This window comes from Sorex fumeus, unplaced genomic scaffold, assembly GCF_029834395.1.
Source record: "Sorex fumeus unplaced genomic scaffold, SorFum_2.1 ptg000013l, whole genome shotgun sequence".
NCBI classification, from domain to species: Eukaryota; Metazoa; Chordata; class Mammalia; order Eulipotyphla; family Soricidae; genus Sorex; species Sorex fumeus.
In genome coordinates, this window is record NW_026606070.1 from 28,412,276 (window position 1) to 28,436,014 (window position 23,739).

General features: G+C 39.6%; 1 long non-coding RNA gene across 1 annotated transcript; it reads left to right on the forward strand.

The window, feature by feature from the left end:
• Positions 1-15,500: 15,500 nt before the first annotated feature.
• LOC130020532 (uncharacterized) lies at positions 15,501-19,931 on the forward strand. The gene is made up of 4 exons (XR_008792011.1): positions 15,501-15,542; positions 17,574-17,606; positions 17,701-17,751; positions 19,873-19,931. It is a non-coding gene; the product is annotated as an uncharacterized LOC130020532 (long non-coding RNA).
• Positions 19,932-23,739: the final 3,808 nt, after the last annotated feature.

The window sequence follows — 23,739 nt, forward strand, 5'->3', positions numbered from 1 at the left end:
CTGAGACTGTGATGGGGAAGGGAGGTGTGGAGATCCGCTGAGAGCTTCCCTAGGACCTGAATCCCTAAAGATGTCCCTGGAGAAAAGCACAAACAGCCTGTGCAAGACTGGCAGATAGTCTCCCAAGATTAATCATTCTACGGGATGCCACTGGCTGTACCTAAAACACAGCATGATGAATGTCACTCAGCCAGGGGGAAATCATGTTAATAAAAGCAGCATCCTTGGCAAATAAGAAAATAAAGCTAGTGCCAGATCAAGATACAGTGGATGGGAACATTATTTTCTTCCAGAATGTTATTAAAACAAAGGAGATTAAAATTAAGGGGCACCAATTTGACTATCAGTAACAGTAGCTTTACTCGGACCATGAAAAACAGTAGATTAACCTTAATTCAGAAGCATCCTTTCTTACTCAGGCTTCTTCTCCTTGAATACTTCTTCACTTTCAGGACTCATTAATGATACTTCATTTCTAGATTTTACAGCAGTTAAGTACTACTAGAAATATGCAAATAGAATTGGCATCACTGTTAGAATAACCTAGTCTCTTTCTTTCTCTCAAACCTTCCACCTCTACCCAAAGACAGATCGTTTCCATAGGTATAAAATATCACTCTAAGTATTTAACACACAGGTAAGCACATCTACTTTACAATGCCATTTTTTGAACAATAATGATGTGCTTCCTTAATTAGGTAAGATTAAAAAACATAGCCAGTTATCAATTGGCCATTACGGCCAATTATGATACACTACAGATGCAAAGATTAGGTTATTTGTATCGGTTAGATGGGAGAGTATACAATTGCAAATTTGACCCTACTAGTGTTATCCTATAAGTGTTCAATGAAATGAATTGATTAGTAACTAAAGTTTTGATGACGTAGAAGACTTAGGCACTAGCTCTCACAAGATTTTCAGAAGTTTCTAGTACTGCCCTCTGATTATGAAAACTTTATCAACTAGTTAACAAACAAAAAAAGAAGTGGGGGGAGTCCCCCCTTTGTTTGGGTTGAGTGGCTGGATAATAGTGGGTTTCTGTAAATTATAGAAAAGTACTAAAACTTCTGTCGTCTTAATCTTTATACCTTTTTAATGTAAGACTGTATTTGCATGTTCTGCTTAAAAACCATAAAGCACAGACATAGAGCCTTTAGATTATATACATGCTTGGGTCTAAGTTTTATTTGCTTTTTTTTTTGTTGTTGTTCTGTTTGGGGGCCACACCCAGCAGTGCTCAGAGCTTACTCAGCTCTGTGCTCAGGGATCAGTTTTAGAGGGGTTCAGGGGACCCTGTGGGGTTCCAGGGATTGAACCCAGCTCAGTTACATGCAAGGCAAACTCCTTACCCACTGACTGTGCTCAGGGTTTACCCCTGACTCTGTGCTCAGGGGCCACTCCACTCCTGGCGGGGCTCAGGAGACCACATTCAATGCCAAGAATTGAACCTGAGTCAGTCACAAGTAAGGCATCTGCCTTACCTTCTACACTATCGTTCCAGTTCCTCAATTAGAATGGCATTTTAAAAACTCACCCGTGCTTGACATGATGATCTGAGACACACAGTTTTATCCCATCTTGAAAACAGAGCTCAGAGCTCATAACGTGAATTAGAAAACTAATCCAGCGGACAAAAAGATATTTGGGGAGGGGGGGCTGTAAACTTGTTAAAACATTTTATTTCAACAATAGTAGAAACCCTAAAATGCAATTATTTTAAAAAATATTTTGAGAACATACTGAGACATAGCTTATATTCCATAAATTTTGTTTCCAGCATGCAATGCAGCAATTTTCTTTTCTTTTGGTGGAGTCTGTCTCCCCAAAGGCACTCTGGATCCAGGGAGTCACTGGTGATGATGATGCTGTCCAACTGGCTGGGCTGGCAGGGTCAGTGCTTGAGCCCAGTGCCTGTGTGCTGCTGGCACCCATGGTTCTGTGGTTGGGTTGGGAACATGGGTGGCGGTGGCACATGGTGTTTGGAACAAAATCCCGGTCTCTTGCAGCGTGAGCCTCTGTCTCTTGCCCCTCTTCCTAGACGTACAATGCAGCAGTTTTCAGTTACCATAATAAAATTTTCTATCAGCCCCCAAAGCTCTGTTATGTCTATTTACAACCAATCCTGGTTCTTATCCCAAACCCCAGGAAACCACTAAAACCCTCCCCTCCCGCCCCTCTCCTCCCCTCTGCTCCACTTATCTCCCTTTCCTTTTCCCTTCCCTTCCCTTCCCTTCCCTTCCCTTCCCTTCCCTTCCCTTCCCTTCCCTTCCATCATACAATAGTGGATCTTTGGCGTTTGATCTTTTTGATTGAATATATGTTTTATATTTATCTACATTTTAATTTTATCTTTTAATGTTTTATTTGTTTGTTTGATTGGTTGGTTTGGGGACTTGCAATGCTCAGGTTATTCCTGGCTCTGCACTTACAAATTACTCTTGGTGGTGGTTGGAAGACCATATGGGATACCAAGAATCCAATCCAAGTTGGCCACAGGCAAGGCAAGCGCCCTACCCACTGTGCTATCACTCTGATCCTGATTCATCTATGTTTTAGCAACAACATGTACTAGTAATTCATTTCTTTTTCTGGACAAACTGTATTCTGTTGTGTTGTATATGCCATGTTTTGTTGACTCATTCGCCAGATGATAGATATTTGAACTAGTTCTAATTTGTTTTGTTTTCTTTGGGGGTCACAACCAGCAGTGTTCAGGGCTTACCCCTATCTCTGTGCTCAGGGATTACTCCTGGCAGGGCTCAGGGAACCATGCGGAGGTGCCAGGGATCAAACCCAAGTTGGCCATATATATGGCAAAAGCACCTCCCTGCTGTACTATGCTCTGGCCCCTGAATAGTCTTTATTTGAGGGTTATAAGGGCTGGAGCGATAGCACAGCGGGTAGGGCGTTCGCCTTACAAGCGGCCAACATGGCCGACCCGAGTTCGATTCCTCCGCCCCTCTCGGAGAGCCCGGCAAGCTACCGAGAGTATTCGATATGCCAGACACAGTAACAACAAAGTCTCCAATGGAGACGTTACTGGGCCCGCTCGAGCAAATCGACGATCAATGGGAGGGCCTTTACCTTTACCTTTTAATGAATAATGATGCTAAAAACATTCTCATGTGGATTTTATGTAGTGTAGTATAGAAGTAATTTCTTCTTAAGAGTAATATCTTTATATTTTAGTAAGGTTTATTTAATATTTCTATAGTAAGACAAATGCTGACATATCTAGTTGAAATGGGGGTATAAATGAGAAATATCATCTGAAAATGACACAAATATTTAAATTTAGAAGAAAACTATGAAACTAACATGTGATTATAACTTGATTTTTAGGTGCTCCACTATTACCTCAAGGATTACAGCCTGAACAAGAACTCCAATTGTGGAATGAGGTAAAGAATTATCCTCAGTGAAATAAATAGGGACCTGCCTTCCTTTTAAATTATCATGGTAAAAAGAAATAATATCTTTGAACGTTAGAAAAACTATGACAATACTAATAATATCATCATGTTTAAATGTTTTTATTAAATGAAAGAAGAACGAGTTAAAAAGAAGCCTAACAGCACAGTGAATGGCAAGAGGGCAAAAAATAAGTCCTAAAAGTTACAATTATTCATTTTAATCTTTTAATTGTAATTTTTAAAATTAATTGCAACTAAAATTGCAAAAATGCAAATGAAATATAGAGCCTAATAGAAATACTTACACTGGAATTTTTAAAAGATCCTTTGATAGGTTGTTTATGAAAGTTCCACTTAAAACAGAAAACAATATCTAAGCTATAAAAGATCAAATAAAATATTTAGAATATAAACATGGAAAGCTGGATTAATACTCTTAATATCTCATAAAATGTTTAGAATTCAAATTGACAAATCAACAAGACCAAGGGGGATCTCAAAACTGATTACAGCACCACAAAATCGTAAATTGGATCTGACTTTAACGGTCAAGCACATGGTGCTGATTGAACTTGGAACCAAGGATACCTGAAGCAATTACTAATTGCTCTGTAAATCACAGAACCTAAATTTAAATATCTATAACCATCATTAATAGAAATTTAACAAAACAACTTCAAGATTTAACTCTTGATATAACTTCAGAAAAAATAGGTAAATAAACTGTGTTGGAGACTCTAATTTACCTCTCTCACAACTGCGTTTGAGCAAATAACACATAAAAGGATTATCAAAGAGCTATTTGAAATACTTTTTAAAGACTCACATTCAGTGGCAGGCACATTCTCTTTGACCATAATTGGAACATTTTTTAAAAGGACAGGACCAAGAGAGACAATATGGAGGTGAGGTGTCTGCCTTGCATGTGACAAACCCTAGTTGTTACCCTAGAATCGCTAGCACCACATAAATATGGTTCCCTAAGAGTTTCCAGGACTGGCACCACTGAGAGAACACCTCTCTCCTCCGCAAACAAAAAAGCAAACAAAGCACACAAAATGATAGAAGAATAGCACAGTGGCTCAGTGTGTTTGCCTTGCAAGCAATCACCCAGTCACAAATTCAATCTTTCTAGCGACCAACATAATCTTCGCATGATTGTAGGTTCCCATACCATACCCTAGTACATCTATACACCACAGAAGAGGGTTGTGACCTCTGGTAAGCACTGCAATGTAAAGATGTGCAAGAGCAATGAAAGAGTGACTACCGACGAGCACTGCAGTGACCCTTGCTGAGCACTGTGTGCTAAAAGAGGGCAGACCTCAGTGAGCACTGCAGCCTGATATGGGGTTCCAGTGACCATCACAGCTAATAATATATCTAAGGTATATATCTATCTCTAAGATATCTAAGGTAATCTGTAGATATCTTGTGACTTTGGGACCAGAGCCATAGTACAGTGGGTAGGGAACTTGCCCTATATGCAGTCAAATGGGTTTGATCCCCGGCACCACATATGGGCCCCTGAGTCCCCTATGATCTCTTGGTGCAGAGCCAGCAGTAAGCCCTGACCACTGCCAGTATGCACCCCCCACAAAAAAACTCTGAAAACAAGCCATGTAAAGATACCACAGCCAGTCATGTGCAACCTCCAGTTATCACAACAACAGCAAAGGGAAGGAGGAGAAAGGACATTTTAAGAAGCCATTGGAAACCAAAGTTCCTATAAGTGAGAAAGATTTATTTTCAGTATTTCCAGTCATAATATAATTAAATGGGAAATTATTAACAGGTATAACATAAATATCCCACCTGTTTGAGAAAACAATAGCATTCTCATAAATAACCCTGAAAAAAATAACTACAAGAGTCCAGAGATATAGTATAGGGGTGAAGGCAAAAATAATTCCTAAAGTGTGGCCAACCCTGGATCAGTTTCCAGCACCACATGGCCCCCCCAAGCATGGCCAGGCACAGTCCCAGAGCTCCTAGCACTGCCAGCCCTGCAGGATTCAAGAAGCGTGGCCTCCTCAGGCTCTTGCTTTCAACTGCCACCCAGCTGGACTCTCCAGCACTGCTTGGGAACCCCCACCCCACAAAAAGGGTTGAACAGCTCTGCAAATAGCAACCAAAACCCACTGACTTGGATAATTGTGCAATTGAATTGATTTTGTGACCAGTTAATCATATCTTACTAAAGTTGTAAGCCCCAAAGTACTGTGGGTAGCTCTTTGGTAATATTTGAAAACTTAGATGAAAAGAATACATTTTAGAAAAATACCTTATGGGCTGGAGTGATAGCACAGCATTAGGGTGTTTGCCTTGCACGTTGCATGTTGTTCCCCTGAGCAACTGCCAGGGCTTAGCCAACCCGGGTTTGATTTCCCTCTGCCCCTCTCGGAGAGCTCAGCAAGCTACTGAGAATATCTCGCCCCCATGGCAAGCTACCTGTGAGGTATTCGATATGCCAAACACAGTAACAACAAGTCTCACAATGGAGGAGTTGCTAGGCCCGCTTGAGCAAATCGATGAACAGTAGAAGGACAGTGCTACCTTATGTGAGACAGGTGCAACAGTAGTTCAATGCACTGTAGCAGTGGTGCTGCCTCTAGGTCATTGACCAAAGTCTCCAGTCTTATGTTACACAAGAAGTATATCTATCTCTGTCAGGATAAATTTGCCCCAGAATTTTGATGTATAACTTTTGATCTAGTCAAGGAAGTTTTTTTCTGACCTTAAAGTGTTATTATTCCTAAGTACAGTGGGAAGTTAAGCCTATACTTTATCTGCATCAATGCTGAGTTATCAGTATGGTATTTCTGTTTCAGTCTAGTATTATCCAAAGTGATGGGGGCTTGAGAGATCTAGGGGACAGTAGTAGCCTCCGGAACAACTGCAGGAAGATGGGGGGGAGGGGGTTGCTCGTTGTTCATTCTCTTAAAGAAGGTAGATTTCCAGGAAGGTGCTACATGATTTTGTTGTTGTTTCAGAGCCACAGTCAGTGATGCTCAGGGCTTCCTTCTGGCTCTGTGCTCAGAGATCACTGCTGGCAGTGCTCAGGGGAACGAATGCAGAGGCAGGAATCAAATCCAGGCTAGCCGAGTGCAGAGCAAGCGCCCTATCAGCTGTACTATCTCTCTAGCCCAACATGATTTTATTTTTTTAATAATGGAAGGCAGTAAGCCAAATAAGTTTGGGCAGCTCTGATCTAGAATCATGATGAATTACATTAATAAATATCTTGCTCTTAGAAAAAAAGAAGGGAAAACATCCAAATAAATGTTTTCATCTTAAACTATTGGAGTTGAGATAAAGTTCAGAAAATTCTGGATATACCATTATAGAAAAAAATAATAGCATTTATTTTTACTAGAAGAAAATAACATGAAAATGAGCTCAGAGTGCAGGAAAGTGACCATCCCCACCTCACCTGGGTTAAATTTTAAAAAAAAAAACATACAAAATGTGAAGAAAAAAAAAACCTGAAAGGAAAGTAGCATGAAAATGAAGTTTCAAAGAGAAAGATGTCACAGGGATTAAGGGTATAATGATTGAAGGGATCCCTCAACACTGCTTGAGAGGTGTTGCCCCAGAAAAGATTGGGGCTGAGGCTGTCTCAGTAAAGTATGTGTGTCACATACTGGCCCTGGGTCAATCCCAGGTACCTCCTGTGGTCCTATAAGTGCCTTTGGGAGTAATGTCTAAGCACAGACCCAGGAGTAGCTTCTGAGCACTGTCAGATGTGGTCTCCAAACAAATTTATAACATAGATATTTCATAAATTTCATTTTAAACTGTGCATAGATGCCAGAGCAACAGTCCAGTGGGAAAGGTTCTATCCCTGGCTGGCACAACATAAGGTTTCTTGAGTCACCAGGCATGATCCCTGAACACAGAACCAGAAATAAGCCCTGAACACAGCTAGGTGTTGCCCCCCCCCCCCCCAAATAAAAACACGCACAATAAGGATTAAATTAGCTAAGAAGAATTTAAAAAATACTTTTGTGAAGTACAGCAAAGCTGGAATAATAAAAAGGGAGGATGATGTTTGGTACCAGACAAAGGAATGACCAGAACAGATGAGAGCTGAGGGGGTTTAACGGGTACTGTTGGTGCCCTGTCACTACATGCTGGCATTTAATTTTGCAGTATCCCCTGTTCCAGGTACTGTGCTGGCATGCCTGCTCAGAGCAAACCCGAAGCCCTGGGAGTAAATGCCACTACAGAGAACAGCTCTCACTTGGTGGAATAGAGCTGAGTTGCCTCTCTCAGTTGAGATAGCTCGAGTGCTCCATACTGACTCCCATTGTTCCTCAGAGATAACAAACCCTTTGTTCTAGCTCTTCTTGACCCTCTTTTATTTCTTCACTCTTCTCCCAATACTCCTTGGGTCATCCTTTCAAATAATGTGCTTAAATCCATGTTCTGATTTCAAAGTTTGTTTCTGGGAAACCAATCTAAGATGGAAATGTACACAAGTATAAACTTAACCTACAATAATGTAATATTTTTTATATTGGTAGATAAGGACTGAGAAACTGGCTCACCATTAAGGAGAAAGTAAAACTTACATCCTTTATAAAGGTGGGCTCCAAATGAATTTTTGAAAAGGCTGGAGAAACAGTACATTGAGTAAGGTTCTTCCCCTACACATGGCTGACCCGACTCCAGACCCAACACCATATCTAATAACCTGAACACCTAACCAGGAGTAATTACTGAGTACAACCAGGTGTGGCTTACCTCTTTCCCCCAAATAAAAGACCTAAATATAAAAATCAGTTACAGTGAATAGAAAATGTCTTACCTTGATGAATTATATCTGTGAGCTAGGAGCAGGGACAGACTTCTTAAATAATATTTCAAACATAAATTATAAGTCCCCAATCATGATTATTGCTTAAAAGAAAAGATTTCTATTAACAAAGGACTCCAAGGAAAAAAGGCAAGAGCCATTGAGTGAAGATACAGTATTTATGGCTGATGGGGATTAATTTCTGGAATAAATTAAGAAACTCGGAGAAGGAATACATAAAAAAATTGCTAAGGAACAAAATCAATTGGATAAAGATGGACATTGAGGGGCTGGAGTGATAACACAGCAGGTAGGGCATGTACCTTGCATGCGGCTGACCCGGGTTCGATTCCCAGCATCCATATGGTCCCCCGAGCACTGCCAGGGGTAATTCCTGAGTGCAAAGCCAGGAGTATCCCCGTGCATCACCAGGTGTGACCCCAAAAAGCAAAAAAAAAAAAAAGATGGACATTGATAGGAAAATAATCTAAGGATAGGACAGAGAAAAGAAAAAAAGAAAATCTAAAGCCCAAGAGGCATCCAAAGAGATGCTCAAATTCATTAGTAACAGTGAAATGAAGATGAAGACCACAGCAGAATATCCTGATAAAATATTTAAGTTTCGGAGCCAGAAAGATGGTACAGGAGACAAGATGCCTGTTTTGCCTGCAGCTGACCCTGGTTTGATCTCTAGTACCACATGGTCCCCTAGCACAGTCAGAAGTGATTCCTGAGCACAGAGACACGAATATGTCCTGAGCGCTGAAGGATGTTGCCTCCAAATAAAACAGAACCCAAAAGGAAATCTGGATGCAGGGAAGAGTTAGCGAGAATGTGTACTATAGGATCCCTAAGGCATTGCCTATGAGTGTCTACTGGTAGAGCCAGTAGAATCTGGAAAACAATTTGCCGATCCCTCTCATCTAATTGTCCCTTTCTATGTATGTGACCCAGAGATCTTTATATCCTTTAGATCACCAGAGTAATCCTAACTGTGCATCCCTGGGGAGTGGACAGGCAATGGGCAGTAGGTGAAACTAATAGAGTATCCTACAGAACTTAGAAGCTGCACATCACATGAACTGAGTTGCACAGATGAATTTCAAAATTGTAGTGTTAAGTGAAAAAAAAAAATGAGTAGGAAAATGCATCCACAAAAACAGCAAGACAGCTTTTACAAGCACATAAACCAATAGAGGATCCACATCAAAGAATACGATACATTAGAAGAGTTGCCTCCGGGAGGCTGGTATGGAAGTGAGAAATGGAGATGAGAAGTGAGTCCAGTGATGATAGCGATGATAATGAACTACAGATTGAAGCCATCCCTACCTGAGACACTGCAGCACAATGTGCAAGGTTTTATTCAGTGTTGTTGATTTTCACTCTCACCAAAAGCATCATCACACAATGTTGAATCTAATAATGTAAGTTGAGGACTCAATATCTAAGGAAAAAGACAAAGTAGATGGTGGCTAGTAGTTGAAAATCTTTAAAAGCATTTACATTTGTAAAATTTTCTCATAAAAGTCTCTGTATTGGTTTATCAGAGGACATGCTATATGAATCAGCTACCAACTTCGATGGCTGGTAATAATGTGTAATATAAGAAATACTTTAACTAGAGGTCATCTATTTTTCTGGGGGGCATATTTGGAAAACTATTTGATAGTGCTGGAAGAAAGTCCAAATACTGCTATAAAAGCACAATAAATTTTCTTTTTATGTAAAAATAAGCATTTAAAGCATTTAAAAAATTAAAGGCCATTCAGACAATAAAAATACGTGCTTTTCATCCACATTTAAAGACATGATCATTTTCAAATAGATCTACCCATGAGTAGATATCTGTAGAGTTCTCCAAAGGAATTACTGACATTCAAAACCATTAGGGCCATATGCCAAGTAAAATAAACAGAGGCCTACACAAATAGAAAGTGGGTTAGAAATGTTTCTTGCCGTTTATAGAAGAGCAAAGGAGAACAAAGACCAAAGAGCTTTGAAAATATCTTCTAATTTGATGCATTGTGTGTATGTGTATTAGTGGGTTTTCTTATCCTGATATTTTAATTCAAATAATAGCCCTGAGTTTCAAGGATTCCCTATTCATGGACAAAGCCAACTCTTACATACGGAAAGCCTGGTCTGTGAGTGAGTAACTTTCCCTTTGAGTTAAGATATTAATACATCCTTAAGAGAGAGCAAAAGGGAATGCCCTGCCATAGAGGTGGGGCAGGGTGGTGGGGAGTGGGGGGAGGGAGGGCTAGTGGGTTCATTGGTGGTGGAGAATGGGCACTGGTGGAGGGATGAGTACTTGATCATTGTATAACTAAAACCCAAACACAAAGGTTTATAAATCTAAAAAAAAATATTTCCAATCCTGTGAATAAATTTGTGTTACTCAAAGGGGAAAATAGATATTAAGACATCCTTAGTGTCTTCAGGTACCGAAGCGTCACAAAAATTTCAGGAGGAGCCATTTCCCCTATCCTTATCAAACAAACTAAACTAAACAAACTAAACTAATCAAACAAACTAAACCAAAGCAAAGTAAATAATTTCCAGAACCATAGTGAACCATTGCTCAATAATTGAAGCCATCAACAAAAACTCTTGTGTAGAAGCAGGACCCTTGAGATATCATACAATGAACAGGACATCACTGAAATCACCCCAGACAGACAAAAACCAAGACCATTTTTTTTATCTCTTCCCAGTCTTAAAATCCACCAAGGAAATGAATGCCCTAAAAAACAACTCCAGATACCTACTTTAGTGTTCAACTTCTCAGCATCATTTTAAAAATAATTAACATAATATCTTATCCCTGAAATCTTTCCAATTTTCTTTTGGTTCATTTATGTTTTCATTTTTGTTATTAAGCCACATCCAGAAGTGCTCAGAAGGGCTACTCCCAGCTTAGACCTCTGGGTTCACTCCTGGAGGTGCTTGGGAAACCCAGTGGTGTCAGGGATTGAACCTATGTCTCTAGCATGAAGCATGCACTCAGTATGCATCTAGCATGCACTCCGCCTGCTGAACCATCTCCCAAGCCCCTCCAGTTTTGTTCTGAAGGTAAAAACTGAGAATTATGCCCCAGTGTAGTAGGACTCATTTCCGACTGTGGTTCCTGAAGTGGAGAAAGAGTGAGTGTTTATATTATCAAATTGAGGTTTTGCTGTATGCTATTCATCACTAAGTGCTTATTATGCTACTTGTGTGGGTGATCTGATGGGATTATAAGTAATACGGAGCCATATGATAACAGAGTGCTACTGATGCCAAGACCTATCTTCGGCCATTCACATTTCTCAAGAATTGGTAATTGGAGAGGTAGTACAGCAGGTAAGATGCTGCTTGCCTGGCACACGAGCAACCTGGGTTCTATGCTAGCATCCCATATGGTCCTCAGCATCACGAGGTGTAGCACAAAAAACATGAAAAACAAACAAACAAACAAACACGTTGGTAATGCCTCCAATTATTTCTCTGAATGTGTTTAGCATTGTCAGCTCTGAAGATCTCTGTCAGTGGACTTCTGTGCCCGGGAGGGTGGGGAGAAGGGAGGGGAGAATCCAGTTTCCAATTTCAGTTCTTCTTTGGAATGTTTGAGAGGTTTTTTTTTTTTCTGTCAAATACAAGCTACTGAATTCTCCTGAACTTTGGTGGTGTTACATCCATAACTTGACTTTGTAAAATCCGCTCTTCATTTTCTGCAGTTTTCTGCTTATTTATAATATGTAACTGCCGTTTTGTTTTGTTTTGTTTTCTGCAGCTAGATGATGCCTGTTCATCTTTCCTGTCCCTTAATTCCCAGCTGCAGGTAATTTCTAATGGCAATATTTTGTAATGACAATGATATGTGTGTGTGTGTGTGTGTGTGTGTGCAAAGTACCCCCCTTTTCTCCCTTTGGTCCTGTTACTAGTTTTTGGACTTACTAAAACATGTCAGTACAATCACCATGAACTAATTACATCACAGGCTGGTAACAGCCAGTGTCATCATGAGCCCATGTTGTGAAGTCCTTGGACTTACAGACAACACACATGTGATTCTAGAAATTAAAATTTCCACTTTTCAAAGTCAAATTCTGTGTGAGATTGAAAATAATGTATCAGACAGGGAGAGAGCTCAAATGTGGGAGCAAGGCCCTGAATTTGATCCCTGGCACTCGATACTCCCTAACCGCAGCATAGCAGGGTGTGGTCCTGGAGGTCCCTGAAAGCTGCACAGATTGAGTGGCCAGGCACAACACACACACACACACACACACACACACACACACCACAAACACACACATGTACATACCACTGCAAGTGTTCCAAATTTAAAAAAATGACAAAATAGAACCATAGAGATAATCCAAGATACTTGTCTTTTATATAGCCATTTGTCCATGACCCTAATATGATCTCTAAGCACCGCCAGGAATCATTCCTGAGCACAGAGCCAGGAATAGTCCCTGAGCACCCCTGAGCATCACCCCAACCTTCACACCGCCATGCTGCCCCACCACCACCAAAAGAAATACAAAAGAATACAAATAATGTGTCTTCTGCTAAATTTTGAAGGCTAATATCCTGTCTTCCAGCTGAGATTGAAAATAGTCTCATGGAGTCAGACTTACAGATGCCAAAGTATCATTGTCACTGAAAAGACAACTTGTGAATCTGGCCTTAGATCTGATGCCAGATGTATTTGCCAAAACCATTCCCGGAATTAAGCTAGGGTCACACAATGATGAGGGGCTTCCTGCCAAAGTGAGGATTTGTGTCTCAGGGGAGAAACATACCATAACAGCTGTCCAGATGGCTAAGATCTGGCTAACAGCTAGACACAGAAGGGCTTAAAGGAGCATGCCCAATTTCCTCCTCCCATCATCTGCTGGTAACTCCACCCTACCCTCCTAGAAAAGGGCAGGGGCAAAAGGAGCACTAGTCTGACGTGGAGCAGGGAGGAACAGGTGCGACCTCTCACACCATCCCCTCTGGATGATGCTCTGTGACCACAGCTCTGTCTTCAAGTGCAGGGAGAGCAGTTGATTAGCCTCAGTGTCTGGACTTTATTCATCATAATCATCTCATGAGAAGAAGGCTCAAGAGGGGCCCCTGGTTTGACCTTTTTCAGTGCTGTGAACTGTGTGTGCCTGTGTCCCCCTGTAAGTTCTGACCAGGAGGCCATGTGTTTTACATGATCTCGCCAGTATGCCATCCCAAAGAGCAGCAGCCTGGTGTGGTTATTCCTCCTGCTTCAACCCATCATCTGCCTGCAGAGGGTAGTTTCCTAAAGTTCAAGTCATTAGCTAGTTGTCTTTGTTTTTGTTTTATTGGCCACACCTGCCAATAAAACAGCTAATGATGATAGAATTGGACATGGCTCCTTATCTGTGGTAGACTGTTTAACTTAGTGTTCAGGGGCTGCTCCCTGCTCTGTGCTTGGGATCTCTCCCCACAGGGCAAAGGGAACTATGCAGCGCTGGGAATTAAACTTGAGTTTCCTGTGTGCAAAGAATTTACTCAGAACTTTGAGCTGCCTCCTGGCACCGAAAGGCATTAGATAGTAAAGCTAGACCGACATCATGAAAAATGACTTTGGGGGATAATATTTAAAATAGTTAAGGAGTGTTGATCACTCTCGGATAACTTTTCTTTCTGTAACACTAAGGGGGATAACCTTTAAAGCATTCGTCTAAACATTATAAAAATGAAGCTCCTTTTTCTCTTTTTTTCCCCCGTGCCTGGGTTCAGTTCAAGCTCAGGGCCTCATACATGTTAGGCAAGCACTCTACCACTGAGCTGCATACATGGCCCTGGATATGAAAAATAGAAGCAAATATTTTAATTTGATTTAGAGACTATGAACATTTTAAGAAGAGGTTGGTAAATATACTATTGGATTCTATCACCTGGACCAAATTACTCTTTAAAAATTATCTTCACATTACCTGTTATTTTATTATTGATGTATTTGAATAGTGCTTCCAAACATTTTGGGCCAGAGAGACAGTACAAGGGGTTATATGTTTGTGTTGCATGCAGAAAGTTCCATCCCTGGCACTGCGTATGGTTTCCAGAGCACTGCTACAACTGGTCCCTAAGCACAGAGCCAGGAGTGAGCGCTGAGCACCAGGGGGTAGTGCCTAAAAAACAAACAACAACAGAACTCTGGAAGATCCAATCATTTGCCTCACATACATCCCGTCAGGGTACAATCCCCAGCTCCCCATATGATCTCCCAAGCACCTTCAGGAGTGATCCCTGAGCAGAGAGCCAGGAATAAGCCCTGAGCACTATTGGGTGTGTCCCAGAAATAAACAGGAAAAAGAGCTCTGGAGTGATGCTGTCTCTGCTGATTGATTTATGGTCAAAGAAACTATAATTTAGAGAAATGAGGTAACCAGCCAAGATAACACAGTGAATGATGATAGAAATGGACATGGATCCTTATCTGTGGTAGACTGCTTAAGTTAGTAGCCCAGGTTTATAACCACTAATTACATTGCTTCCCCTCCTCTGTTGTTCCACTTCATTACTTCCCATATGAATTTGTTCACTTGTCAATTGTTTATGGCACTTCCGTGCAAAATTCTGTGCAAAGGAAGTTTCGCCCCTACTTGTCCATTTGGGCCACTCCCCACCACACCCAGCAGGCTGTTAACCTTAAGCAGCTCTGCCCTATTTCTGTGCTCAGATGCTTTGTAAAACCTGATCCTGGGGTGTGCAGTCAGCAACCTTCAAGGGTGGTTTTGTGGATTAGGTGTATACCCCACATGACTTTCCCCCCTCCCCGATTCCTACTGTTTGCAATCAATGACAGCAATTTCAAATTAACCAATGATGAATAATATTTAGTTCACAGTTGGGCCCGTGGTTTCAGACTTTGCTATACTCTAGGAAGAATAATCCCTTTTGGCACTTCCCTAGTTACACTTAGTCATAGGACTTTATGGATTTATAGGACTGTCAGCTAGTATTGAGAACTGTAGATTGGGACCCCAGGGAAAGCCTTAATCAATGCTTATATCCAAATGCTTGTATATCACACCACCACCACTCCCCCCCCTTTTTTTTTAACTGATTGGAAGAAATATTTTACTTTTATGAAACAAGTATTTGTCATGAGAGAAATCAAGAGAAGAGTTTCAGTTAGATACAGGAAAGATTCTGCAAGTTGGACTCGTGTGTTCCTAACATTTCTCTGGTTTTGTCTTCTATGCAAATGTTGTTAAAGCAGAACCATGGCCTATTTATTTTCTCATTTCCATTAGACTTCCAAAGCACTGGAGGAGTTTTGCCTCACAGTTCTGGGAACTCCACCCAGGCCCCAGGTAAGACTGAAACTGTGTTTGCTCAGTGATAACTTGCAATTCCTCCTGGAAGAAATTATACTCAATTTAGAAAGCATGTCAAAGAGGAGTTGGAAGAGATAAGTGGGTTTTGAATAAGAAACAAATACTTCCATTTTGTTCTTGCCTACAAACATAAGGTCATACTAACAAAGTTTGCAGTCATTGAATTGGAAAATCCTAAGTCTTCTCAAATATGAGCTGTGTGTTGTAGTTCTCATGAGAGAAACTTGGGATCATTTTGGTTCTCTTTCCCCCCCAGGCCTTGTTACCCTTGGAGAAGAGATGAATCTTGTTAAGCTCTGAGGTTTCTGTATCACTGTTAGGGAAGGACATTAAGAATGCCTGGAGGGCCAGAGAGATAGTACAGCGGGTAGAGCATTTGCCTTGCACACGACTGACCTAAGTTCGATTCCTGGCATCCCATAGGATCCCCAAGCACCGCCAAGAATAATTCCTGAGTGCAGAGCCAGGAGTAATCCCTGAGCATTGCTGGGTGTGACCCAAAAAGCGAAAAAATAAAAATAAAAATAAGTAAATAAAAAGAATGTCTGGCAAGGAAATGACGCTGATAATGTCAAGTTTGAAAATCATATTCATACAATGATGCCTGCGTTTCTTATTCTTTGTTTCTTCTCAGAGATCTTTCTGTCTTGATGGGATGATAGGTGGACACTTGAAACACAGCAGCATGCACCACAGTTCATTTCATCTTCTGTGTCTTTTCTATCGATGGCGTGACATTAAAACGACATAATGAAAGACAAGAGCCTCTGATTAGATGATTTCTTTTTATTAGCCATTCTTGTTTGACATATGATCATCAGTACATTCTCAAGTCACTATCTTTTATATGCAGTTATTTGATGAAACCTTGCTATTTTGATACCTTTGTGGGGTTTTTTTTGGGGGGGGGTGTCACACCTGTAGTGCTCTTCCAGATTTGTGCTCTGGATTGCTTGCAGAGCTGCAGAGCTGCATCAGGGACCATGAAGTGCCAGAGATCCAGCATACAAAGCATGTGCTCCAGCCCTTTGAGCCATCTCTCTAACCTGAAATTTTTGTATCGGTTTGTTACAGGGGGGCACACCCATCAGTGTTCGGGGATTACTCTTGGCTCTGTGTTCAGGGGTCACTCGTGGTGAGATTCAGGGAACCGTATGGGGTACCGGGTTTGGAATTTGGTCTGCCATATACTAGGCAAGTGCTCTACAGACTGACTGTACTATCAGTTTGGCCCCCAGAAATCTTGATATTTTTAAAACGTGTTTTCTGAATCTAAATAATCTGTTTACAACAGTACACTTTTCACTGTTTTCAATAGCCCCATTTCAAAAGAAAGCCTTAATAATCTTTTCTATGATGAGAAATGACTATAACAGTTATACACATGGTTTTACTTTGCAAAAGCAAATGAGAATAAGTAACGACCAAAATAATAATACAACACTTTAAGATGAAAAAGCTTCCGTATCTTTCTTAATAAGTTAGAGAGGTAGGGAGGGACATAGAAAAGTCCATAAAGAAAAGTAAAACTAGGAAACAGAGACAGTGGAGGGACTGAGACATTTGCCTTGTATGCAGCTGACCCCAGTTCCATCTCCAGTACACAGCTGGGGTGTCAAAGAGAAAACAAAAATAACTCATAATTTGGTTACAACATTGCAAACCTTTTGATTTGATTCCTTATAGACTTTCCTCTATGTATTCTATCATTTGATCTTATTATAATTTCCTGTTTTACCGCTGTTGAACTTTTAGGAATTTTCAATTTTTCACTCTTTTGAATAATGCTATGTGATAATATCTGTTTACACCTTTATTTACATATAGCGTGTACTCAATTTCCCAGTTAATTTTAGGTTAATACAATCTTAGGCGATTTTAACGCTATCTCTCATATGTGATATGTGTCAGGTGATTTTAGAATTATATCATCTTATATTGAAACTTTTAATTCAAAATTACACAAAATACAGCTTTATGGTATATGATATTTCTGAATCTTTTCAGGAAGAAACAGATGAAAAAGATAATACCAAAAGGGTAAGATGATTTCCATATATATGTACATCAAAAGTAATTAAAGTAGCCACAGATTGTCTATAGTAAACATTACTACCTTTTTTTTTTTTAACAGTTCTTATTTCATTACTCGAAGACACAGAAGTTGGGCAATTCAAACGTTGGGGTAAGTTGAGGGCTACTTCTTGTTAATAATCACTAGTATTTGTTCATAAATATATATGCATATATATTTAAAAACACTATTCAAGCAGCTTATAGATAGATAAGCACAGCGGGTAGGGCATTTGCTTTGCACGTGGCGGACCCGGGTTCGATTCCTCGTCCCTCTCAGAGAGCCTGGCAAGCTATCGGTGACGTGTTAGATATGCCAAACACAGTAATAACAAAGTCTCCAATGGAGACGTTACTGGGCCCACTCGAGCAAATCTATGAACAACGGGAGGACAGTGACAGTGACAGTGACTTTTGAAATTTATATGTATGTCCAGAAATATAAATGAATGGTAGAGCATATGCCATACATAGGTTCAATCCTCAGTACCAAAAATAAAAGTAAAATAAAAACTTACATGTGAATGAACAAATGGAACTAAATATTTTACTTATATAGAAATATAATCAATTATATTACATTCATTCCTTCAGCAATTGTTTATGGAGTATCTACTGTGGATCAAACATTATTCTAGGTACTAGAAAAATAGAATTAGAAATTAATAGAATTAGAAAAGAGAATCTGTTCTCATGTGACATTCTGGGGGTTGGGGAATTTAGTAAACACCTTGTTTTAGATGGTGATCAGTGAAAGGGAAAAAATATTAAAAGGCATTTAAAGAATTCTTTTTAAAAAGTATTGTCAATGTCTATAGACCAAACATGATTGTCACCCATTGCCTCTTTTGCAAACCACAACACCCAATAAGAGAGAGAGAACAAAAGGGAATGCCCTGCCACAGAGGCAGGGTGGGATGGGGAGGATGGGGGTGGGAGGCATACTGTGATCCGTGGTGGTGGGAAATGGGCACTGGTGGAGGGATGGGTATTTGATCATTGTATAATTGAAACCCAAGCACAAAAATTTGTAAATCTACAACTGTACCTCATGATGTCTCACTAATAAAAATTTTAAAAAATCGAAATGAAATGGAAAAAAAGTATTGTCAATGTATAATATAAATATAATAGTTAGGAATATCCATCTTTGGTCCTATTATCTCCTTATATGTAATTAAGCATTTAATCTAACAATTTACTCTCCAAAATTAGCCAGATACCAATAACTTAAATTCAGTTCATTATATAATTGTTCAGGTTTTTGGTAATTTTTCTTTTTATATGTGTGGACTTAAAAATTGCTAACCAAACTACTTTACTATAAAAGTCTAAAATGCTTAGTAATTATTTAATGATAATATTATAAATTATAAATTTATGACTCACTGTTGTGAACCAGTTTAGGAAATGAGCAGTAGCATGTGTGTAACCTTTCTATAGAAAGGTTAACGATAATCCTTAACTCCAGTTTTAAATATTTAAAGACATTGAATATTCTTATACAGGAGCTTAAAACTAGATTGCATTGGCTTTAAGTCAAATACAAGTTTAATTGGTTAATAAATAATCATTACATGGAACTTGGTTTGATAAATAAACTTAATGTTTGTGAGAAGCTCCGGTTTAAGGCATGGCTTGAAAATGGAAACTGTGTCAAATATGCTTTCATTTCTTCTCTTAGCAACTTTACATTTTGAGAATAAGAATCTTAGTTGCAGTATTTCACTAGCAATAGCACCTTCTTGTGTTTTATGTCCCCTGTTGCCTCCTTCCATAGTCAAGTTTTAAATACAATATATAACTTTAAAAGGAGATTGCTAGATGCCACGCAAACAATTTTATCTCAGAAAACTGATTTTTCACAGAGTGGTTTCATCTGCCCCACACTGTTGTGAGGAAGTAAGGAAGGGGGCAACTTTTTGCCTCTTAAAGATACAAGCAGGTCTTTTACTGGTTGGCAGCTGTTAACACAGCTGATAATACAGCCAGACTCGAAGTGATTCTTCAGTATAATGACAAAGACTGTACCATGCAGCCATGAAATCTTACGTCAGCACTTTACTGCATCTTCACTGCTCTCTGAAGTGCTTACAAAGGAGGTCTTAGATAGCATCTTAGTCATTTTTTGGTCTGGAGCCAGTGCAGTGGGTGAAATACAAATGAATAGGAAATCGTCTTTCTGTCCAGTACTCAGAAACCTTTGTACTCATTCTGTGTCTTTGTCTCCCAGTCGTCTGTCCTGCATCCTTTGCTGCAACTCATTCCTCAACTGCACGAGAGAAGAATGAAAAGAGTCAAAATGAATGTACGTAACCAATGGCATGCTTGTTTTGTCTCTGTCTGTGGGCACCCTCCTGCTTCATTCCCTGACACTATGGTCAAGGAGACACTCGCCTTTCTCAACTCCATAGACGCACCAGTCTGCCTTAGAGCAATTATGTGCAAGTGTTTCTACACTCAGAAGAAGAGAATTGTTCCCCTTCCCCATCATACACGCTTTCTAATTTCAGGTGTGGGTGATGAGGAGAGCTGGGGTCACATTCCCTCCCGTGGACCTTGACCCTCTCAGGGAGAAAATCTATCTGGGGGTGGAGAGAAAGTATAGGGATTGAGTGGTTTGTTTACCTTGCATGTGACTGGTCCTGGTTCTATTCTTGGCACCTCCTGGTCCCCTGAGCACTGGCTGGGAGCAATTTCATGCGCAGAGCAGAGAGAAGCTCTAAACACTGCCAGATGTGGTTCCTGTCCCACCCTAGCCCCAATCAAGAACATAACAGCATACTTAGTCTTTAGGATGCCTCAGTGAAAATACAAAGGAAAACTTACCCTTCTGCATTTAGGTTGGTAAAAGTCTAAGGACAACTTTCTATCCAAGAATCAAAATGATATAAGAGTATTAATCTTGAAGTCAATAAATCTTAACAAAGATAGGTTTTCTTTTTTTCTTTTTTTTTCTTTTATTTTTCCTCCCACAGTTGACAAAACTATGGCCTAAATCCAGCCTCTGTGTTTATGATGAATATAACTGAGTTAATACATTAGTTTTGTTTGGGGCCACATCTGTCAATGTCCATGGGTCACTCCTGGGGTTGTTGGGGAACCACTATGGGGTACCTGAGATCAAATCAAGGTCAGCCATATGCAAGGCAAGTGCCTTAATCCCTATATTATCTTTTCAACCTGTTAACACATTGTTAATTGTGTGGTCTTTATTGCTTTTTTGGGGGGGCGGGGTGCACGGTCTACATCCGTAGATGGTCGGGGCTAATCTCAGTTCAAAGTTCAAGGTGTATACTGTGACACAGATCAAACCTGAGCCACTGGATACAAGTCTCTATTCAACCAGTTGAGTTTTCTCTCTGGCTTTTACTCTATTCTAAAATAAATCCTGATTCATCAACCTGGATTGAATGGGTGGAGGTGGTTCTCCCAGGTTGGGGTCTGGCCAACTAGGCAGGTAGTACAAAGCAGGAGCCCCAAAGATACGGTTTTCCTCAGCCTGTGGTGCTGAAATTACCCCTCATCTCAGGCATTGCTTCAGTGCTTTTGGGCCACCACCTGCAGTGCGCAGAGGCCTGCAGTGATGGTCCAAGTCCGCTGCCTACCACAAGTGCCTTAATCCCCAAAATATCACTCCAGTCCTAGACTCCTGACTCTTTCAGTGATAAAAGATTCTAGGTATAGTTTTCTGTTGGAGCCTGATACTTTTGGAATGAATCTTAGTTTTAAATTTTATATGATGTCATTTTTTTTTCCTGTTGGCAGCTCTGTTACTACTGTTATTGAGAGTATTGTTGCCCATAGTTTACAAAAGGGAAAATTATTCAAAATAGTTTTCTAAGATCATACTAATCAGTGAATGAGATTAGAAATTACAACACTCTTCTGATTTCTAGTGATTTCTAGTGTAGGTAAAAATTTCTTCCCTCCACATTTTCCTACTTTTGGATACTTGAATGATCTCATTAGTTTTTTTCCTCAAATTTATATACCATGTTAATTTCATTCTTCCTAAAGTACATTAAAAGTCTTCAAATGTTACTTACAATGTATATAGTTTAGGGAGATAATAAACTTTTATAGCCGCTGTTTCCTCCCTAAATTTTTCACATCCTTCCTTTTTTGTGGGGGTGGGGGAGCAGACACATCTAGTAGAGCTGGGGTTTACTTCCTGCTCTGTGCTCTGGGTTCACTCTCAACAGTGCTCAGAAGTCCATGCAAGAATATTGAGCTCTCTCTGGCCCAATTTTTTATATATGTTTGTTTTTGTTTTGGTTTGGTTTTGCTTATTGGAGGGGGCTATACCCAGCAGTGCTCAGAGTCTATTCATGGCTCTGTTTTCAGGGATACCTCCTGGAAATGGTCAGGACACCATATGGTGCTGGGGATCAAATAAAAATAAGCCAAGTCAAGGGGCTGGAGAGATAGCACAGCAGGTAGGGCGTTTGCCTTGCACATGACTGACCTGGGTTCGATTCCCAGCATCCCATATGGTCCCCTGAGCACTGCCAGGAGTAACCCCTGTGCATCGCCGGGTGTGACCCAAAAAAGGAAAAAAAAAGGTTAAAATATGCCAAGTCAAGGTAAGCACCTAAACACCTGTACTATCTCTTCAGCCTTCAGTTTTTCAGACTTTTAAACTAATCTTCCATCATGAAAGATAATGAAAATTTTATGATATCCAGTGTGAGAAAAAAATAAGTTGTCATCAAAGGTTTTAGAAGTAATATATGCTTTTTATGAATTAACTTTTACTTTATGAAAGTAAGTATTTTGCTTGACTAAATAATAGTCTAAGTTTTAACTTAAAGATTTAGTTCCTGGACCAGAAAGATACTATAGGGGCTATGGAGCTTATCTTGCATGTAGCTAATCCCAGTATATTCCTGGCACCATATATGTATATGGGTGGTCCCCTGAGTGCTGCCAGGTGTAAGCACTGAACAGTGACGGGTGTGATCTAAGCCCTCCTCAAAAAAAGATTCATTTTCTTAAAATCACTAGTACTTGTTACATTCGTGTATTATTTCATTGTCATTGTTTGCAAAGCCTAGCTACATCTTCAGCGTGATGGACCAGTTTGGGGTTTTCTCTGAATGTCTATCATGAGTGACACTATATTTCCAGCTAACTGAAAACAGGAGCTCTGACATGGTAGGGTACACTATTGGATAAATAATAACACCTCACGGTATATAACTACAAACCAAGTTTCGTAGCAACCAATAAGGGAAAGAACGTAAGACATGAATAGAGAAAACTTACAGTTGACTACTTTGTTGGGCATAAGTCACCTGGCTATAAAACATATTTGACCATAAATTGTTTGGTGTTCTTAAAGAAAATTAGTTTGGGATTCATTGCGGTTTGAGGTTTTATTTTTCTTCTTTAGAAAATGAATTTTTGGATATTAATGCATCTACTTTTCTTAAATTTTGTTTGCGAGGCATCATTATTTTAATTCCCTTATCTTTTTAAATCTCTACCACCCCAATTCTTTTGTATTAATCTCTCTTTCCAGTGACAAGACTGAAAACACTTGTATGTTTGGATATGGAAATTTTAAATTTGGGGCATTTTTTTTGTTGTTTTGAGGTTCTGAGAGTTCTGGCAGTTCTGGGAACTACTACTGACAGTAGTCAAATGACAATGTGATGTCAAGCAGTGAAGGAGATCATAAATATAATAATCATATATAAATATCTGTCATTCTATTTCTACTTATGAAAAGCCATACATATAAATTGTGAGTTTTCCTAAAGTACAATTTTCTGATGCTATTCTATTGCTAGCTGAAAATTCTTTGAATACTTATGTATTGATGATTTATTGATATGAATTTTATACCTAAGACCCTGATTCCATCAGTGTTTAATTTTGTTGTCAAAATAACTCAGTTTCATTACAATTTCAAACAGAATTTCTACTTATTTTTACTGTTTTTTCATTTGTTATAACTATTTCTTCCAGGATAAATTCCAGCTTCCTTTTGCAAAGCGATATCAAGAGTCCTATAAGTTCAAGGTACATACATATAATATTTTTTAAAATGTTACTGAAAATTACTTTGCTATATTTACATAAATTTACTTTTTAG